The following is a 9,922-nucleotide window of genomic DNA, read 5'->3' on the forward strand; positions in this document are numbered from 1 at the left end:
ATGATACCATTCAGAACTTCAGAACTTCTGCTTCTGACTACGTTCTTCTGATGCTTTCAGTTCATGTTCTGATTCTGCTTGACCATCTTCGGATGTCTTGCCAGAGCATGTTCTGATGTAGCCATCCAGAAACTTCTGAGTCAGTTGCTTCTGAGCGCTAATTTGTGCATAATCTTTATGTATTTCCTGAAATGGAAAATGCAAAGGATTAGAGTACCACATTATCTTATACAAAATTCATATATAATGTTATTCATCAAAACAAAGAATATTGATCAGAACAAATCTTGTTCTAACAATCTCCTCCTTTTTGATGATGACAAAAACATATATAATTGATATGAATTTGTATCCAGAATATCAAATGAACAAAGACAATTACACAGTTATAGCGTAAGCATATAATCAGAGTGTGTGAATATGTCTCCCCCTGAGATTAACAATCTCCCCCTGAAATTAATACTAGAAGAATTTATAAAATAAAGACTTCCCTGAGTATTTTTCCATTTCAGTTGATACTTTCACGTAGCATAGAACTTCAGAACATTTAGAGCTTCTCATCAGAGCTTCCATTGGACAGCTGTAGAGCTTTGAATTTTCCCTTTGTAATCAATTGTATCAGATTATACTTGATTGTATCAGAGCATTCTTGAATGTTTCAGAGCATTCTTCTTGCTTTTGATCTTGAAGCTTCAAAGCACTAAGCTTGCTTCAATTCTCTAAGAGCATGCTTCTTGTTAGAATTGCTTTTCCCCATGTATTTGCTTCTCATGTTGAGTTTTGACCAGAAAGTCATATTCCTCCAAAACTATCAAAGACAGAGAAAACTTGCAAATAATGTTAGGAAATGTTGAGACTTAATCCCAGCAACTGATATTATAAACCAATTCAATTATCATATTTCTCCCCCTTTTTGTCATAACATCTGTAATACGGTGAACTGACTTTAAAGAAATGTCGCGTTAAGCAAGAGTCGCCACCGACTTTTATTTTATCCAATTTAAAGAAAGGCTAAAAGAACAGAAAAAGATCTTTTAAAAAGATTTGAGTTCGGGGGGTAAATTATACAAAGGGAAGGTTTAAAGCACCCTTTGTATTCATGGTTATCCATGGGCTCTTAATTGCTTAGCTCACTTTTGTTTTCAAAATGTTTGAAATGTAGTGTGTGAATAGTAAAAACTTTGAAGAAGAACTTTAGCTTATATATAAGCGTAGTCTTTTTGAATTTGATTCTGAAAAGAAGTGGGAAAATATTTTGAATTTAGAGCAAGCAATTAATAGCAACTACCCTAAGTTTTAGAAAAAAAATGTTCTTTTAGCTTTTCAGGGCTATCCATACCATAGGAGGGTAGGAAGTCCTTTTAGTTGATGTGGAAGGGTCATCGAGAATTATCGTTCGCCATAAAACTGTCCCTACCATGTAGAGGTAGGTAGTCTTTGGGGAAGGATATAATAGTCATTAATCTTTTTAGGCATTATGCGAGGATACCTTAGCAATCGGGACAATCATCATGTTTTACCGAGGCAACTTCGAGGGACTAGATCTCCTATGATGATTTCAATGATTAAGGCAACCTTTGCTTTAGGTATCCTCGGAATCGAGGGACTTGACTATTTTGAAGGTAACAATAATAAGGCAACAAGGCAACAAATAAGGCAACAGGCAACAAGAGGGGTAACCCTAAAGGTGTGTGTGTGGCACAATCATGTGGTTAAATTCATATATTTATCTTGTAAATAATGTTAGCTACATTCGATTAATTATCTTGCACTCCCTAGGATTACTAACCACGCAGTTAAATCATGCAGAAATTAAAAGGCAGAAAATGTAAATTCCTACACTATTACAATAAACACCTGTGAATGCGGAAGATAAAAGGCAGAAAATAAACCTAAAATCTATTACATGGCTTTGGGGAAGATACATTATAGATCAAAAATTAAAATTGTAAATAGGTAAGGCAAAAGGCAAACCCCGAACGGGGACAAGTTAATCATGGTTAATAGAATAAATAAAGCAAGGCAAAAAGGTAAATATTTAAAGGCATGCGACATACATAGAATATGGGATGAGAAGAGAATTCGCGGGGTAATTAAGAAATTTAATGTTTAAAAACAAAGGGCGAACCTACACCTTAAAGGTTAATGAAAAATCTAAAAATATGATTAATGGTTAATTGTGGTTAGAAATTAACAAACCTAAAATTAAACCTAAAAATGAATTTAATTATTTAATAAAAAAACAATTTAATTACTAAATAACTTAACTTAATTATCTAAATAAATTATTAGTTCTAAAACTAACCTAATTACTAAAATTAATAACAAAAATAACCTTTAAATAAAACTTGACTAAGTAACCCATTAATAGTTAATTATGAAACAAGAGAAAAACAACAAATAAAAAAAAGAAAAATAGAAACACACAGCAAAAGAAGAAAAAGAGAATGAGAACCTGGGTGTGGGATCTCATGTGGAGGTTTCTTGAAGGTGTAAGGTGGATGCTCATCCTTGGAGCCTTAGATTTGATCACCGACCTTGATCCAGTGGTGGAGATCGAGGGCGTATGGAAGAATCCTACGCGTGAGACACATCAGATCATCTGGGAAATTCTTGTAAAAATTAAATTGACGTTTCTGTGGCTCGAACCCTGGACATCTTGATTTCATCCAATTCCTGTTACCATGCGTGCCATCATTATTAGCTGTTAATTGTATCCAAAATAATAAATATATAAAAAACAATTGAATCAATAATAATAATAAAAAAGAAAGATGAGTCCAAGTGGGGCCCTGGGCCTTTGCGAGAGCCAATCAAATCTGGAGAGAGAGGACGGGGTGGTCAACTGGCCAATCACACAAAACATAACTGCCACGCCTGTAGGTCAAATGGTCAAAACGAGCACCGGCCACTGGAACAGAGAAACCGGTCATCTTCTCCGATTGGTTGAAATTGAGGACCTGCGAAATTAAAGCAAAACAAAAACAAGGGTAACCCAGATCGCATAAATCGGACCCTGCGAGTTCAATGGTGGTCTCCGTTTTCCATGAAAATGCCTGTAACTAGGTATACACAGCGCAAGCATTTTTGTGCCCTAACAATGGCGTATGTGTTTCCCCACGTCAAAGCTTATGAACGAAGGCCTAAAACAGTCTTAAACAACATGGTGAACCAGTATGCACGCATGAAATCAACTTAAACGCCCTAAATTAGGAATCTAAGATTCACGAAGATTGCAAACCCGTAAGAATCATGGGAGACGATTCAGGAAGCTTTGAACTCGTGTAAGGGTCGGAGATGACTGCTGGTAACCTTAGAAGGAAGATACAATGGCTGGAATTGATTGAATATTGTAGTAACCCTCGTTTTCGTTATGCCCTAGGTTGGAGATTTTTTATGAAGTTTTTAGAGGCTATGGAGACTCAAAATTCGTCCTTGGCATCTGACTATCTTTGTACATTATTAATGAAGGTTTTTAGGTCAACAAAACTTGGGTGAATCTTATTGAATCAAAGTTTGGAGTTTTGAAAAATATGATTGGTAAATGTTTCCAAATTTGGCCAATTTTGATTCAATCTTACCAATATGGTTATGCACGAAATTAGATGGGAAATATGATGCTTATTTGATTGGATTTTATTGGAAATCAAGGCTAAATCAAATCCCTTTCATAATTCTTTAGTTATTTGATTTTAATCATATTTTAATGAATAAAAAACAATATAAAACCAAATAAAATTCATAAATTCGTGGCATTGGGATTAGATCTCCTTGACGAATTGAGGAACAAGTTTGGGCCTTAAAAGTTTGGGCCTATTTGCAAGAAAATCCGATTTGAGCCATATTTGCTTCACATTTTTCTCTCAAAATTGTCCAACTTTGACAAGGCATATCTCTCTCAATTTTTAAGATATGGAAGAGTTATAGGACTTTTTGGAAAGCTCAAGATGTCCTTTACAATCCACTTTGGAACCTTTTTTCCATTTGAAGATTTTATCTTGGTGATATGGCTTCTGAGAAAAAACTGCTTTTTGCGAGCTCTTAGAAGGACCTGTAATGTATTGGTCCATATCTCTCAAAGAAAGCATTTCTAGCCTTGGAATGTGAGAGACAAAGTTGTAGAGATATCAATTTCCTTAAAAACGACCTTTGGATGGGAAATTTCTAATGTTCCATGTGAAAGTTATGGCTGGTCAAAGTTCAGTTGACTTTATGCCCAAAACCCTAATTTAGAAACTTGTGCTTTTGTGGATTTTTGATCTTTCCTTGATGAATCATGATCAACTTTTGATCAAATGATGAATGTAACTTCAAAATAAGGATGTTGACCAAAAATCAGAAATTTTGACTGCACTTTGACCACATTTGACTTTTAGGTCAAATCAGTCGACTGTCGACTATCTGAGCAATTGATAGCGTAATCTTGTGAACTGAAGCTTGAGTTTTGTCATGGGGATAGTTTGATACATCCTAAGTCATATGAAGTCCATTGGAGGTCCTGATTCATCCCTTTTCACCAAGAAACCCAAAACCCTAGTTCAGAAAGCCCTTGTTTAGGAGAGTGTGTCTTGGGTTAATCCTTGAATCTGGAACCTTTGTCTGAGATTGAAAGTGAAATGAGACGGGCAAATTTTGGGGTATGAAAACATCAAAAAGCATAAAAATTCAGATGAACAAAACACACAAAGTGGATAAATACAAAGATAATTTTTCATTGATTAGAACATCAGAAGATACAGAAAACAGATGCAATTCAAGCAGATGCAAAAAAACAAAGAAAACACACTAGGACACAAGACAGACTACGACTGGCTGAACCTAGAAGCTAAGATGGCCAGAAGATTCTTAATCTCAGCAGTGTCTTCAACTTGCTTCCTTGTAGCTTCCTTCTGATCCTGCATGAAGGATCTGAACTCACCATTTGCATCATCTTGCTTGTCTAGATGAAGAGCTAGGTTAGCTTGATTTTGTTGGAGCTCCTTCAAAGTGTTACTCAGCACAGAAGGACCAGCAGAAGAAGCATCAAAGTTGTTGTCCATAGCAGGAAGATTTACAGCAGCTTCAACCATAAGAACATCTCCTTGATTTTCCTCAACAGGAATTTCTACAGCAGGATATTCTAGGCCTTCAAGAATTGCAGCTATATTTTGGGGAGGTGTTGGAGCAACGGGTTCTTGAGGGTATTCAACTTCTTGATATACCATATTTGGTGCTTTTTCAGAGGGATGCTCCCTTAACCAGTTGAATAAGAACTGAAAGTCTCCAGTCAGAACCTTGTAAGGATATGGCGTCCACACAACCATAGCCAGAGGATTCTCTTCTTCTGCAAGCTCATCAACAAACTCCTTCTCTTAAATAGGTTTCCAGCTGGTGATGGGATGGTAGTATCTTCTATCATCATACTCCAGAAGGTAGCCAGAAGGTCCAGGAGCTGCAGCAAGACACTCTTTCTAAAGATTCAGAAAGTCAGACTGAATTTCCATTCTAAAAGCTCTCCGGAGCTTCCATGCAGCTACATGATCCATCTTGGAGTCATGAGCAACCTTCAGAGCATCTAACCCTGTTCGTACCTTATACTTTAATAATTTAAAACTCATATCAACAGAGGGTTCATGAGGGTGGCTTCTGAATTGGGTTAAACGAGAGTCTGGGTTAAGAACAAAATAGGGTTCAGGTTCTCTAGAAAGGATAACAGAGGTGGAAGAAGATGAAAGAGAGGATGAAGAATCTGCTGTGGAGGTGGTTGAGGGATCATGTAATGGTGAGATAGCAGAAGGAATGGAGGTGGTTGAGAAAATGTTTTCAGAAGGAATTTGTGGAAAGACAACATTTAGAGGTTGGGGGTCAAGAGTTTGTAGTGGATGGTGTCTTTTAGAAGTGGTGGGAGACGATGGTAGGTCAGAAGAAGGTGGTCTTTTCTAAGGGGAAGGGTCAGAGGTAGACTGTAAATTGGAGGTGTCTACATTGTCTATATCTTCTATGAGCTTCTGAAGTTGTTCAGAAGTTCTGGGTATTTTTAGGGATTCTGTTGATACTTGTTCCAAATTAGTATGAATAGGTACAGAATCAGAGATAACAATACCTGAAGATTTCTTCTATTTCTTGACTTTCTTAGCATTAGGTCCTTCTTCTGTGACTTTTCTCTTCAGCTTCTTTTGTTTCTTCTTCTTATCCTTCTTCTGTAAATGTTCCAAGGATGGAAGAGTTCTACCACAAATCCATTCAGGATTAACATCTGATTTTTCTTTGACGCAGAATTCCAGATATAGCTTAAGAGATTCTGATAATTCTTCTTTGTACAAACGAAAGAAATCAGCAACATGATTCCTTCTTGTCAGAGCATCAGAAGGTGCTTGAGGAGTTGTGGTTACTTTCTCAATGAGTTGCATTCTCCTCAGAGTGTGAGCATTCAGAATGCTTCCACAAACTGCAGTCAGATGTTTAGAGCCAACTGCTCTCAGAGTCTCAATCAAACCACTCTCAGTCTGAATGTCTGATATCAATCTGCCCAAAGGAATTGTTTTCTTCTTCAACTTGGGATTCTTCAGACGCACTTCTTCCAATGACTCTTCAACATTAGTCTTCATATGTTTATACAGAATATGAGGAAAATTGACTCTCATACCTTTTCCAATGTAGTACAGAATGACTTGCTGATCTTGACTAATGTAGGTTGTAGAGTTTGTTGGTCTTCTATGATACAAAGATCCCATAATAATCTTAGCCCAAACTCTGTAGGTAGGCTTGAGATTAGTGGTGTGAGGAGAGTGTATACCAGAGGTTAATAGTTCTGAATTAATATTTTCCCAATTAGATCTTCCAGGGAGAGCACCAATTATTCCACTTGTACCTTCAAGATTATATAGCTTCCTTATCAGCTTTTCAGAGATAACCACTTCATGACCTAGCACGAAGGAGATGATAGAAGTTGGAGTAACAGTAGCATGAGTCTAAAATGCCTTAACCAATGCAGGGTAAACTGGTCCAATAAGACGATAAAAGTAGTTTGCCCATCCTTGAACCATCATGCTTGTTTTGATTTTGAAATCATGTGCTTGTAGATTCTCAAAATCAACCATGGATTCATAGAGAACTTCCAGTTCATCTTGAGGAACCAAACACGTCTTCAGAGGAGCAGTTACAAATTTCTTATGTTGTTCTCGTCTTGAAGATGAAACCTTGCGTTGAGCATTTGTTGAGGAAGCCATTGATTCACTGCTGAGATCTCTGGGTTTCGTAACTTTAGGGTTCTTGAAGAGAGAGAAAAAGAGGCAAAAATGCATAAACAGTGAACAATGAAGATGAATGGAAAGAGATGAAATGATTGAGAGATGCGTTTACATAGGCACGGATTTGAAAAAAATATGCAATGAGATTCTGAATGAAGGAGATTACATAATTTGAATCAAATGCATTTAATGTTGAGTGACGTTAGGGTAAAACGTGATATTTGAAATGATTTGCACAGTTACCTAGGGCAGCGTCTCATCAATTGCACGCAGGCTTGTCCCTTCAGAATGAACACGTGTTCATCATCTGGAATAGCTGGTGACAACTGTTTTGCTTTAAAAGAGATTCTGAATCAACTTAGACATATAAAACGTTAGTAATAACAGAATCAGAATATCTAATTGATAAACAAGTTCAGAATTTCTGATAAGAAAATAAATAAGCATTTCAAATCTAATCCATATATCAGAACTTCTCATCCTTTCACTCTGGGCATAAATCCATACTGATATTCTTTAGAATGAACTTAAACCTATCTTTAGCAAGGGGTTTTGTGAAGATATAAGCCCACTGATGTTCTGTATCCATAAAGTTTAAAGAAAGAACACCCTTCTGAACATAGTCCCTAATGAAGTGATGTTTGATCTCAATATGTTTAGCTTTGGAATGTAAGATTGGATTCTTAGATAAACAAATAGCATAAGTATTGTCACAGAAGATAGGAATGTTACTCTCATATATCTGATAATCTTCTAGCTGACTTTTCATCTTCTAGCTGACTTTTCATCCAGAGCATCTGTGTACTACATCCAGCAGCAGCAACATATTCTGCTTCTGTTGTAGAGAGGGCAATTGTGGCTTGCTTCTTGCTGTACCAAGAGATCAGATGACTTACCAGAAATTGACAGCTTCCAGAAGTACTTTTCCTTTCAACTCTATCTCCAGCGTAATCAGCATCACAATATCCTACTAAGTTGTATTCTTCAGATCTTCTGTAGACTAAACCAACATTAGTAGTACCTTTCAGATACCTCAGAATTCTCTTAACAGCAGTTAAGTGAGATTCTCTAGGATCTGATTGGAATCTTGCACACAAACAAACACTGAATAATATATCAGGTCTAGAAGCAGTAAGATATAGAAGAGATCCAATCATACCTTTGTAGAGCTTCTGGTCTATCTTCTTACTTACCTCATCCTTACCTAATACACACGTTGGATGCATAGGAGTCTTTGCTTCTTTGCTTTCTGAAAGATTAAACTTCTTCAGAAGTTCTTTCACATACTTGGTCTGATGAACATAAGTTCCTTCCGAAGTTTGATTGATCTGGATCCCAAGGAAATACTTGAGTTCTCCCATCATGCTCATTTCAAACTCTGCATGCATAGACTTAGCAAACTCCTTCCCAAGTGTAGCATTAGATGTTCCAAATATGATATCATCAACATAAATTTGGCAAATTAAAATATCCTTTTTAGAGGTTTTACAGAAGAGAGTTGTATCCACTTGTCCTCTAGTGAAACCATTATCCAGAAGGAAAGAACTTAATCTTTCATACCAAGCTCTGGGAGCTTGCTTCAGGCCATATAATGATTTCTTTAATTTGAAAACATGTTCTGGAGACTTAGAGTCTTCAAAACCAAGAGGTTGGTGGACATAAACTTCCTCATCTATATAACCATTTAAAAAGGCACTCTTAACATCCATCTGATATAGAGTGATGTTAAGTTGAGTGGCAAATGAAATTAATAAGCGAATAGATTCTAACCTGGCCACTGGTGCAAAGGTTTCTGTATAGTCAATTCCTTCTTGCTGACTATAGCCCTGAGCAACCAGTCTGGCTTTGTTTCTTACAACTTCTCCTTTTTCACTTAGCTTGTTTCTGAAGACCCACTTAGTTCCAATGATGTTAATTCCCTTTGGTCTTGGAACTAGATCCCAAACATCATTCCTTGTAAACTGATTTAGTTCTTCTTGCATGGCAACTATCCAGTCAGCATCCTCTAGAGCTTGATCAACAGAAGTTGGCTCAATCAGAGATACTAAACCAAATTGACATTCTGCAATGTTCTTAAGGAATGCTCTTGTTCTGATAGGATCATCCTTCTTTCTAATGATAACATCTTCTGAATAAGCAGAGTTGAGTCTAGAAGATCTTCTGGGTGTTGGTTCTTCAGATATTCTGAGATTCTCTAAAGAAGCAGCAACTTGATCTTCCAAAACTTTGCTTCTGGGTTCTTCAGAGTCTGAATTAGAGATTTCTATATCTGCAAAATTCTCAAACTGCTTTGGCTTTTCAAGACCAAGCTTATCATTAAATCTGATATTGATTGATTCTTCCACTACCAGAGTTTCAGTATTGTATACTCTGTAGCCTTTTGAGCGTTCAGAATATCCAAGTAGAAAACACTTCTGAGCTTTAGAATCTAACTTATGCAGATGATCTTTAGTGTTTAGAATATAACATACACATCCAAATGGATGAAAATAAGAAATGTTGGGATTTCTGTTCTTCCACAATTCATAAGGAGTCTTATTTAGAATAAGTCTTATAGAGATTCTATTCTGAATATAACACGCTGTGTTAATTGCTTCTGCCCATAAATGCTTAGCCATATTGGTTTCATTGATCATGGTTCTAGCCATTTCTTGTATAGTCCTATTCTTTCGTTCTACAACTCCATTTTGCTG

This window comes from Vicia villosa, unplaced genomic scaffold, assembly GCF_029867415.1.
Source record: "Vicia villosa cultivar HV-30 ecotype Madison, WI unplaced genomic scaffold, Vvil1.0 ctg.000250F_1_1, whole genome shotgun sequence".
Lineage (NCBI taxonomy): Eukaryota > Viridiplantae > Streptophyta > Magnoliopsida > Fabales > Fabaceae > Vicia > Vicia villosa.